Source organism: Aegilops tauschii, chromosome 1 (genome assembly GCF_002575655.3).
Source record: "Aegilops tauschii subsp. strangulata cultivar AL8/78 chromosome 1, Aet v6.0, whole genome shotgun sequence".
Taxonomy (NCBI): domain Eukaryota; kingdom Viridiplantae; phylum Streptophyta; class Magnoliopsida; order Poales; family Poaceae; genus Aegilops; species Aegilops tauschii.
The window spans coordinates 170,920,709-170,932,714 of record NC_053035.3 but is presented as its reverse complement, the minus strand read 5'-3'; positions in this window follow the sequence as shown (position 1 = coordinate 170,932,714).

The window sequence follows — 12,006 nt, the reverse complement described above, 5'->3', positions numbered from 1 at the left end:
GGAGGGGAGGAAGGAAGGGGGGTGCCGCCCCCTTCTCTTTGTCCTATTCGGACTGGGGGGGAGGGGCGCGCGGCCCTGCCCTGGCCTCCTCTCCTCTCTTCCACGTAGGCCCAATAAGGCCCATTAAGTTACCGGGGGGTTCTGGTAACCTCCCGGTACTCCGGAAAAATCCCGATTTCACCCGGAACACTTCCGATGTCCAAACATAGGCTTCCAATATATTAATCTTTATGTCTCGACCATTTCGAGACTCCTCGTCATGTCTGTGATCACATCCGGGACTCCGAACAACCTTCGGTACATCAAAACATATAAACTCATAATATAACTGTCATCGTAACGTTAAGCGTGCGGACCCTACGAGTTCGAGAACTATGTTGACATGACCGAGACACCTCTCCGGTCAATAAACAATAGCGGAACCTGGATGCTCATATTGGTTCCCACATATTCTACGAAGATCTTTATCGGTCAGACCGCATAACAACATACGTTGTTCCCTTTGTCATCGGTATGTTACTTGCCCGAGATTCGATCGTCGGTATCTCGATACCTAGTTCAATCTCGTTACCGGCAAGTCTCTTTACTCGTTCCGTAATACATCATCCCGCAACTAGCTCATTAGTTGCAATGCTTGCAAGGCTTATAGTGATGTGCATTACCGAGTGGGCCCAGAGATACCTCTCCGACAATCGGAGTGACAAATCCTAATCTCGAAATATGCCAACCCAACAAGTACCTTCGGAGACACCTGTAGAGCACCTTTATAATCACCCAGTTACGTTGTGACGTTTGGTAGCACACAAAGTGTTCCTCTGGTAAACGGGAGTTGCATAATCTCATAGTCATAGGAACATGTATAAGTCATGAAGAAAGCAATAGCAACATACTAAACGATCGAGTGCTAAGCTAATGGAATGGGTCAAGTCAATCACATCATTCTCCTAATGATGTGATCCCGTTAATCAAATGACAACTCATGTCTATGGCTAGGAAACATAACCATCTTTGATCAACGAGCTAGTCAAGTAGAGGCATACTAGTGACACTCTGTTTGTCTATGTATTCACACATGTATCAAGTTTCCGGTTGATACAGTTCTAGCATGAATAGTAAACATTTATCATGATATAAGGAAATAAATAATAACTTTATTATTGCCTCTAGGGCATATTTCCTTCAGTCCGTTGCATCCCATGCAAACACGTCCTTGTTCACATGGAGGAAGTTGACCAGCGCTTCTTCCTGGTCCGGGGGAAGGCCGGCGCCTATGGTGAGGGTGGGGCCTGATGCCCCGTCGTCATCGACTGGCACCTACTTTGTCTCGGCCCGATCTTGGGAGAACAACTGCTTCTTCTTTGCTGGCGTGGCCTCCAAGACCTCCGGAGCGCCCCCGCATCTGGCTGCGCGGCCGCCGCGGCCTTGAAAGCGAGCTTGAGGGCCATGAGCGCATCCTTGGCATCCCCCACCATAGTGAGGACGCCACTGTTTCCCGGCATCTTCATGACATTGTAGCCAGGGTGAGTCGCTGCCATGAACTTGGCGAGGCCCAGATATCCAAGAATGGCATTATACGGGAGGCTGATGCGGGCGATGACAAAGTCAATGACCTCGGCGCGGTAGTTGTCGCACGTGCCAAAGGTGACTGGGAGGTGGATCTGCCCCAGAGGGCAGGTGGAACCATCAGTGACCCCCGAGAAAGGCTTGGTGGGGAGGAGCCGATCGAAAGGCACGTGAAGGAGGCCGAAGGCCTCCTCGGGGAGGACCTTGAGGCTGGCGCCGCCATCAATGAGGGTCCTGGTGACTGCTACGTTATAGATGGTGGGGGTGCAAAGCATGGGAAGCGCACCGGTGACAACCGTGGTCTTGGGGTGGTCCCTGGCGTCGAAGATGAGGTCAGCCTTGGGCGCCGCCCAGCCTGAAGGAGCCCCCCGCCGCGATTGGGCGGCCCGCACTTGCCGGAAGAGCTACTTGGCATAGCGGCTCGAGGCGGGCGCTAGCGACCCGCCGAGGATGGCCGCGATGGCGTGGGGCACCAGCGCCGTGAGGTGCGCAATGAACAGGCCACACAGCTCCTCCTAGGAGGCCACTGAGGGCTCCGGCAGGTTGACGAGCCAGGCGCGTGGCACACCTGTAAGAGCCACAGGGAGCCAATTCGCCATGAACTTTTTGTCGGCGCCGGTCGCCCAGATGGCCTCCGCGTACACCCGGAGGAACTCCGCGGGGTCCGCCGCGACTTCATACCGCGACGGCAACTCCGGCCTAAACTTCAGCGGCCATTGTACCTGTCGCAAGGTGGGGGAGAAAGCCCGGAGGCCCGCGATGCCCCCAAATGCACCCGGCGGCCCGACGAGTGGAGCGGCGCCTGCCATGGGATCCACGTGGCGCGGGCGGAGCGCGGCTAATGGAGAACGGATCTTCGACACGCCCCTACCTGGCGCGCCAAATATCGGATTCAGGGCTCCGCAGACCCAAGAAAGGTTCGAACTCTGGGGCGTGTGCAAAGAACTCAACCTCTCCAACCAACCAGTTCATCGCCCCCACGGCCTAGCTCGATGAACAAGAAAGGAAAGGGACACGGCAGTTTACCCAGGTTGCAACACTGGGGTGGATTAGCCTCGCGAGGGGCTGAGGATGAACTAGTACGGAGGAAGAACAACCTCAGGAGGTCTGTTCTTGTGTGGGTGTGAGCTAATGAGGGTTCAGATCGGATCGTATCAGGATCGAATCGGATCCCTTTCTATGGTGGTGGCTAGCCTATATTTAGAGTGGCCTTGGTCCTCTTCCTCCAATCAAAGGCGGGAAGGGATCCCACAGTGGCCAATTTTGAAGGGGGGCAAGTAGTATATCTTATCCTGATGAAAGGTGGTCTTTGCCTGCAAAGCTTCTGCTCATGACGCTGTGGTGGGCTCAGCGATGACATCCGTCCTGCCGTCTTGGCATTCTTGGTCTCGTTGAACGGGGATGGAAACCTTTGGCTGATTCCTCGGGACCCCGCGCCTGCGCTTGCCTCCTTAGCACCAAAAAGGAAACATGCTACTCTACGCCCACTGGCTCCCACCTGGCCTTGGTCGTCATGGCTTGCGTCACCTCAACCTCATGAAGTGGGCGCCTGCATAGGAATCTCCGCTCCTCGGGAGCCAGCCTGGGGAGGCCGCTCCCCCCGGAGGTCTTGGTGTCATTCGCCTCGTGAGGCTTGGCCCCTCGCGAGGGTCTTGTCTTGCTGGTGCTGAAGATGGGCCGTACCAGGCCGTCGATGGAGCCACGCCGTGGGCAGGCAGGCAAGTCTGGGTACCCTGGTTCCCAGAACGCCGACAAGATTCAATTAATGTTGAAAGAGATTTGCAAATTCACAAGTGAAACAAGTAGACCAATAGCAATGACTGGCATACGGAAACACACACACGGATAGATAATTGGGGTCGTGCAACAAAGAATTGAGCACAGAATGTGGAATCCATAGAAATTCGTAGAGTGGTCTTAGTGTGGGCATAATAGTTAGGTGATAAATTCTCGCAACCAATGTCAAGTGTTATGTAGACATGTGCTTTCAAAAGGTTTGACCGGCCACATTATGTGTGCTACGCACGATTCAAATGGAGAGGTTTGCGATGGAGGAACATTTTAATTGTCATATCACATGGAAAATAATGGATGAACCTTACTGTGGGCATAATAGTGAGGTGAAGAAGTCTCTCAACCATTGGCAAGTGTTTTTACATGATCTTTCAAAAAGTTCGATCAACCATGTTGTGTGTGTTACACGCAATTCAAATAGAGAGGTTTGCAATGAACTAACCTTTTCCTTGTCCATGTCACATGCACAACAATGGACATGGATCATGTCTTATAGCATTGATGATCACAAGTTTATAAACCTCACAATTGAACTTGCGAAGTCACCACCTCGACTAGTGCTCGCGCTACTAACACCTAATGTGTACGATCATTATGAAAGACCATCTGAAACAACCATCCCAATTTAGTTATAAGTTGTACCACATTTATGTGTTCTTTAAACTCAATTATTTTCCTCCCTAACCCGATCATCCATCTGAATAGCCAAAACTCCATAATTGAGTTCTGATCACAAACAAAAAGTGCACTCTCTTTCATTCCCATTTATGTTGTGTAGCTGCAAATGATCCCAAATTTTAGCAGTATATGCACAAGACAGGTGTGCACTGGAGAGACATCTACTTCTATATATCTTTTTGTTCAAACCCCACACATGAGCAATAGTGACCTAGAGTGCAATGTTGTTTCCTCTCTCTTAGTCCAATATGCAATGCCTCGTTTCAACTTGTCCCGCATCACCAAGGAGACCTCCTCAGCTGTCCAATCGCTCACATATGCCCCTTGTCCGCTCTAGATGACCGTGGCAGATGGAGCAACACCATGTTGCCACCCAACCAGGCGATCGACACTTATGAGTTGTGATGTCATGATGGGATGCTCTGGCGAGCTACGTGCTCCATACCCGTAAAGCTCTCGGAGAACCTATCTATCTTTCTATCATCATATTCTCGTCATGATCATCTCACGGAGTCATGCCCCACGCTCTAGAGCATGGTTTTCACCATACAGATGCACTACATGGATGTCTGACGGCAGATGGTTCCGAACGATCAAGAAGGGTATCACTCAATGGCGACGCTATTATATAAACCCGAAATGCCCCATGCCAACTGCATACCTCAACGAACCCCCTCCTCCCCCATGCAGTCATGGCCACGTCGCCCCTCGGCCAGATCTCGGTGGCTCTTCCGCCACGCCAATGCTCATTTATAATCCTACACCCCCCGCGTCGCCCCATCGTAAAGAGGAGAGACGACCGTCACGCCTGCAGAAACCGCTCAATCCCCTCACGCTCAAAACCCTCAAATCCCAACACCCCAAAAGCAACAGAAAGGTTGACAGAGCAACGTACCTCAAACACCCCAGCAAATTAGCCATCGTGGGAAATGGTGATTCCGATCTCGGCAGCCCACGTCATGCGAATCACCGTCGGGAATGAAGAACCGCCGCGGGAATGGCCTGCCAGCGAAGAGCGGTAGGGGAGAGAAATGAGTGGGTGGGGTGGGAGGAGGAACAAACGGGTTTGCATGGTTGCCTGCCCTGAGGGAACGGTTGTCAGCTGTGACGTGGCAGCACTCCCCCACACCAATATTCATGTTTGCCAAGTGTCAACCAACAGTGTGGAGAGAATTCACTCGGTTTTCTGAGATCTGATGTCAGACCAGTAGCGTTTATGAAACTTTTCGAGGAGCGATGCCCGAGCTAGGTTTTGGGATGGCCGCACATTTTCGTGGGACAAGTTCATCGAGTGTGAGAGAAGAAAAAAGAGCAATGGCAGATTCAATCTTACAAGTTACGATAGGTGAGATGATATCCTCCGCCTAAAGCCCTTAGGTGATCACACTTTAGGGAGAAAGGAAACCAAATGTAAAATTGCTTCCCTATATTGGTCCTTCTCATCATCTAATCAAGCCGGAGAACTTTAGTTTCTCGAAAGATTTCTAGGCAAGGCATGAGGGGAGACCTACTTTTGCTGATGTTGCTCGTAGTATGGCAGGTGCTGGCAGTGCTGCGCAAGGCGCTAGAGGCGGGAGATATGCGGGGAGGGGACTTAATGAAGGGAGTCGTCCTCCACTCCAGCTTCGTGGCGCTCCTCCTTCCCGCCCCCCTCCTACTACCTCACAGCAAACTCAACTGAATCAGCAACAGCCCCATCCCATCTCCATCTATGACAAACCTCCTAACGTTCCTATGGCGAGTGGGCCTTCTATGATTTTTCCTCCCATGGGTCAGATGTACCCTGGCTTTGCTCCTGGTGGTTTCCACCAGTTCCCTATTAAATCCTGGCCTCAATTTCCCCAGCAACCTCAAGTCCAGTATCCTTACTTGGCTCCCCCTCACAACATTCACAACCCCATGAATTAGAGCTTCCCTCAGCCTGCTAACAGTGGAGGAGGGCCTGCTGGTAGTAGTGGTCACTCTAGAAATAGCAAGAGCAAGAAGCAACTAAAGCAGACCACCAACAGAAATGCTCAAACTAAAGCTAGTGTTGGGACTGCTGATCCCTCCAATTTACACCCCATCCCTCCTGCTGAGTCTGAAGCCTTCAATATTAACCCTAAATACATTTGTGCTATATGCTACAACTGTGGGCTGCCAGGTCACTTTGTTGGCATGTGTCAGATTCCAACAAATTGTTTCATTTGCTCCACTCCTGGTCACCACATGGATACCTGTCCCAGGTGGTACAAGCCTTACCTAGCTGCCCAGTTCTGGGGGAGTGCTAAAATGGTCTAGGCTTCTTTCATATTGAGGATGGTGAGAAAAGTGACAGTGACTAGCTCAATTTTGGTAATGTTGGACTTGTTGTCATTGAGGGACGGGAGATTAATGTTGATGAGCTTGAAGCCTGCTCTGCCAGCATGTGGAAAACCAACTGGCCTGAGAAGATCAGACCTTATGATGGTCCTCAGTACCTAGTTGGGTTCCCTCCCAACAAAAAAGTGTCAGACCTTGTTGCATATGACCCTATCAACCTCAAGAAGAAAGGTGTTTCTATCTCTTTCAAATACTGGCATGGTGAACTTCCCCTCATATGACTCTCTGCAGGAAGTTTGCGTGGACATTGTTGGCCTGCCCCCTGTTTCGTGCTCTTGGTCGGTCATTGCACAGGTGGCTGCCACACTTGGTGTCGTCACTAATGTTGACTGGCATGGTATATTTAGAAGCTTCTATGAAGTGGTTAGAATCCAGATTGTTGTGAGAGACCCTGCCTTGATCCCTGGAGATAGAATATTTGAAATTCAGCAGTGATTGTTCCTCCTCAACTTCAAAGTGGAAAATGACCCCCCTCCTACTTTTGAGAACCCCTCTGATCCTTCTGGCCCTAGAGATGATGGTGATGGGCGTACCAAGAAGAATGGTGATGCGGATGATGACAACAATGATGACCTGCTAGGGGAGGAGATGGATCATGATGTGCAAACCAAAAACAGAAACAATGCCTCCTCAAGACCTTCCTCTGCTCCTAGTGGATCCAGGACTAGGGCTATTTTCCACCCTGTGCAATCCTCAGAGACCCCTGTGGACATTCTCCCCATGGAGAAATCTACCTTTTCCAAGATTCAGGGTGCTCCCATGACCAAAAGCTATCTTCATGTTGTCAAGAGTTCCCCTCTGGAAAACTTTGGAAATCTTATATTACCTCAGTTTGAAGTTGTTGTTGGTTGTGGACTTGCTACTAACAAAACTACCACTCCAAACAACACCTCTCTGACCTCTTGCCTAGTTCCCAAACCCAATGCCACTAGAGCTGGGAATGGGAAGTGGGGACTTGTGGTTCTCGCTAGAATGAGCAATAAGATCAAGAGAGATGGGAAGCCATTCCTGCTAAAAGCTCAAGAGATCAAGCAAGTGCAGAACTTGGAAGTGCCTAAAGGAAAAAATACAAAAGTTTTCCAAAATTCTTTTGCTTTTCTTGAAAATGAGCTTATTATTTCCAATGTTGATAAATCGGGCTTGATTTTGGGGCATAACCCTGAACAGGTCAATAAAAATATAGAGGTTATTAAAATGATGGAATTTGATAGGCTTAATAAATTCCATTAGGATAACCCTAATATTTTTCTCCCTCCTGACATTGATGTCACTGGAGATGAATTTAATTCTATTACTAGTCCTTCTAGCTCTCCTGCTTGCCATTTTCTTGACCCTCACCCAGACCCACACATAGATGGGGAAATTGACTTTGACCCCTCATGTGTTGAGGTCAACATCCAGAGGTCCAAAAAATGCCAAGCTAAACTTACTAAAAGGTTTAAATGATATGTCTATTCTGGAATGTCAAAGGCCTAAATGGCTCTAATAAAATCACTGGAGTACAAGACCTCATTAGAGCCTTAAACCATATGGCGTCTCCCACCTCCCACCACCCTCACCACTAGCAATGGTGTCCACTAACCTTGATCCACATGGAGGGCCTCCTACATTAGGATTTCGCACCGGGTCTTGCCCTTGCATATCAGGTGACGAGAAGGTTTGGGTTCCATGCTTCATTTCTCCCCATCCCGAGACATCAAGGAATTATTTTTGGTGGTTTCATTCTCCCCGGCTTCTTTTCCTCTTTCTGTGGATTCGGTGGGCATTGCGCTGCAATGCTGCATTAGAGGAATCAGTACTAGTTTTAAAGTGATGTAAATCAGCGCCCGATCATTTAGGTTTTCTGTGGCTAACAATAAAGTGGGACAATTCATCTACCGCCTCAGAGATTGCATCTGGCCTAATTTTGTTTGTCATTTTCATCTGTTCAATGGTCGCTTTGCCAAAGCTTCTTCGCTTAATTTTCAATGGCATGCAGATGAAAGGTTACCAGAATTATCAGATAGGCATCCCATGGCTATTAAATTGTCTCTGGGTTTCTTGAAATCTACCGTGTCATTGGACACATCTTTGGATGTTGAATTAAGCAAATTTGGGCTAGCTCCCTTGAACAGTATGATTTTTTCTAACAGAAATGTAGTTGAAGCTTCTACGTCCAATCTTTCGTGCAGCCAGTCAAAGGACCTGGATGCAAATTGGACAGAGGTTCAAATGTCTCTTAGGCAACCTCATAATGGCCCTGCATCATCGGCTGACAGAGCGATAATTGAAGAGCACTCTGAGGAAAGTCAACCAGAGGGATTTATTCGCTTAGGTGGTTTTGAATGCCAGGTTAATGCCCATTGCCCATCCCCTCCATGATGTTTCCTCAAATCTACTTTTAATTATGCTCCACCTCACCATATCTTGCCCCCTTAGCTCGAGGCTCGTCATAAAGCAAATTTGGCCCAAGCCCGTCGATGAACCGGTCGATCTTATGCTCAAAATGTCTTCAATGGGGGCATAGAATGATTTCTTGCCCGGCCCGAGTCATTTGCATTAATTGCTCAGCTCCTAATCACAAGGCCTTTGATTGCCCTGTACTTGGTAACTCTCAACCAAGGAGTGGAATTATATCATCCAGACCTGGGAATCCTATCACTAATGAAGGATTTCTTGCCCCTACTGACCTGGCCCGTAATTGTACCCAGCCTCCCAAACCCACCGCTCGTTGCAATGGGTGTGGATTTTACGGACAGGTGGTGCAGGCTTGTCTCAAAAGAAAAAGGGAGGCACGATGGAAATGGGTTCCTAAATCTAAAACTTCCAACCTTACCCATCATGCTCCACCTTCCGCTTTGATTACCCAAACGACTCATGCTCCTTCTGTCCCAACAACACAACTGTCACCACCTTCCTCGAGCTCTCCCCCCATGGAGAACTACCCCCTGAACCCCGTCCCCTTCCTCCCTCTAGGCTTTGTTGTGGAACCTGGTCCCGCAGATCGAGTCGTTCGCAGCGGCATGGTAGTCAACCCGATCGCTCCCCACAACCATGACTTCTTGGTGGTGGAGGAGGATAGTCACTATGTTCCTCTGCATCGTCGAACTGCCATTCGCAACATGAGTGAAGGTCTGCTCCATGAATCATAGCTCTTCACTACTTAATCTAGTGATCATCCGTTTGGCATTGGGTTATTTGGTTTTGTGGATTCGTTCATGAGAGATGTTGTTGTTGCAACTCCGCTTGAACTTGAAGATGAGGATCTGTGATTACTTTTGTACCTCATAATGCAGCTCTCAATAGATGTTCGACTACCTATGGGCCTGAATTATGGTTGATTATTTTGGTTTTCCCTATGAGTATCAAACTGAGTATTACATCAACAAGTCCCTTGGGGGTTTTGGTTCGTTAGGTTCTTAATACAATCCAAGGCAAGATAGGAGGTATATGCTGATTCCCGCCTGTGTCATACATATGAGATTAATTCCTAAAAGTTTTGTGGTCTGGCAACTTGGAGGGGCTAGGGATTGCTGGACGGTGCAGATCACCATTCTCCACAGAAATGATTGGAATGCCTTACTTCCTAAAGTTCTTCCTGCTCGCGAGGAGCCCCCTCCCCCTGAAGGCAATCCACACCCACAGTTCGGACCGGATCTCACCGCTGAGCAGTTGTATCAGTAGCAAGTTCACAATTGGTTAGTACAAAATGCAGCACCACCCAATGGTGTGACACATGAGAATAATGTAGCTGAAGGAGATGAGATTCATATCGATGCTGGTTGGGGAGCTTGGCCTGCTCCTCCACCGCAGATGCCACCGCACCTAATTAACTACCAAGCCTGGCTTGCAGCTCAAGGCCTTACGTTCCAAGATGGGATTGTACCAGAAAATAACATCACTGATGTCGGTGTTCTTGGAACCAGGGTAACCAGACTTTCTTGACTGCGGCCCACGGCGTGGCTCCATCGACGGCCTGGTACGGCCCATCTTCACCACCAGCAAGACAAGATCCTCACGAGGGGCCAAGCCTCGCGACGCGGACGACGCCAAGACCTCCGGAGGGAGCGGCCTCTCCAGGCTGGCTCCCGAGGAGCGGAGATCCCTATGCATGCACCCACCTCATGAGGTTGAGGTGATGCTAGCCATGACGACCAAGGCCAGGTGGGACCAGCGGGCACAGAGCAACGGGTTTCCTCTTTGGTGCTAAGGAGGCAAGCCTAGTTGCGGGGTCCCGAGGAATCAGCCAAAGGTTTCCATTCCCGTGCAACGATACCTAGACCACCAGGACGGATGTCATCGCCGGGCCCACCACAGCGTCACGACCAGAAGCTTTGCAGGCGAAGACCACCTTTCATCAGGATATGATGTACTTGTCCCCCTTCAAAATTAGCCAGTGTGGGATCCCTTCCCGCCTTCGTTTGGAGGAAGAGGACCAAGACCACTATAAATATAGCTTACCACCACCGTAGGAAGGGATCTGAATCCTTGAAGGAAGAGAGAGACCTCACTAGCTCACATCCACACTAGAACAGACCTCCTGGGGTTGTTCTTCCTCTGTACTAGTTCATCCTCAGCCCCTCGCGAGGCTAATCCACCCCAAAGCAGGAGTAGGGTCTTACACCGCAAGGTGGCCCGAACCTAGGTAAACTGATGTGTCCCTTTCCTTTCTTGTTCATCGAGTTAGGCCGTGGGGGTGAAAAACTAGCTGGCTGGAGAGGTTGAGTTCTTCGCACACGCCCTAGAGTTCGAACCTTTCTTGGGTCTGCGGTGCCCTGAATCCAACATTTGGCGCGTCAGGTAGGGGTGTGTCGAAGATCCGTTATCCATCAGCCGTGCTCCGCCCACGTCGCATGGATCCCATGCAGGCGTCGCTTGACTCACCGGCCGCCGGGTGCGTTTGGCGGCATCGGGGGCCTCCGGGCTTTCTTCCCCACCTTGCGACAGGTGCAGTGGCAGCCGAAGTTCGGGTCGGAGTTGCCGCCGCGGTACGACGGTGCGGCAGACCCTGCGGAGTTCATCCGGGTGTACACGGAGGCCATCTGGGCGACGGTCGGCGACGACAAGGTCATGGCGAATTGGCTCCCTATGGCTCTTATAGGTGTGCCACGCGCCTGGCTCCTCAACCTACCGAAGTCCTCGGTGGCCTCCTGGGAGGAGCTGTGCGGCCTGTTCATCACGCACTTCGCGGCGCCGATGCCCCACGCCGTCGCGGCCATCCTCGGCGGGTCGCAGGCGCCCGCCTCAAGCCGCCAATCCAAGAAGCTCTTCTGATAGGTGGGGGCCGCCCAATTGCAGCAGGGGGCTCCTCCAGGCTGAGCGGCGCCCAAGGCCGACGTCATCTTCGGCTCCAGGAACCACCCCAAGACCACGGTCGGTGCCGCCGCGCTTCCCATGCTTTGCACCCCCACCATCTGCAACATAGCAGTCACCAGGACCCTCATCGACGGTGGCGCTGGCCTCAACGTCCTCTCCGTGGAGGCCTTCGGCCCGCTTCATGTGCCTTACGACCGGCTCCTCCCCACCAAGCCTTTCTTGGGGGTCATCGACGGTTCCACCTTCCCGCTGGGACAGTCACGCCTCCGCGTCACCTTTGGTACGCGCAACAACTACCGCACCGAGCTCATCGAC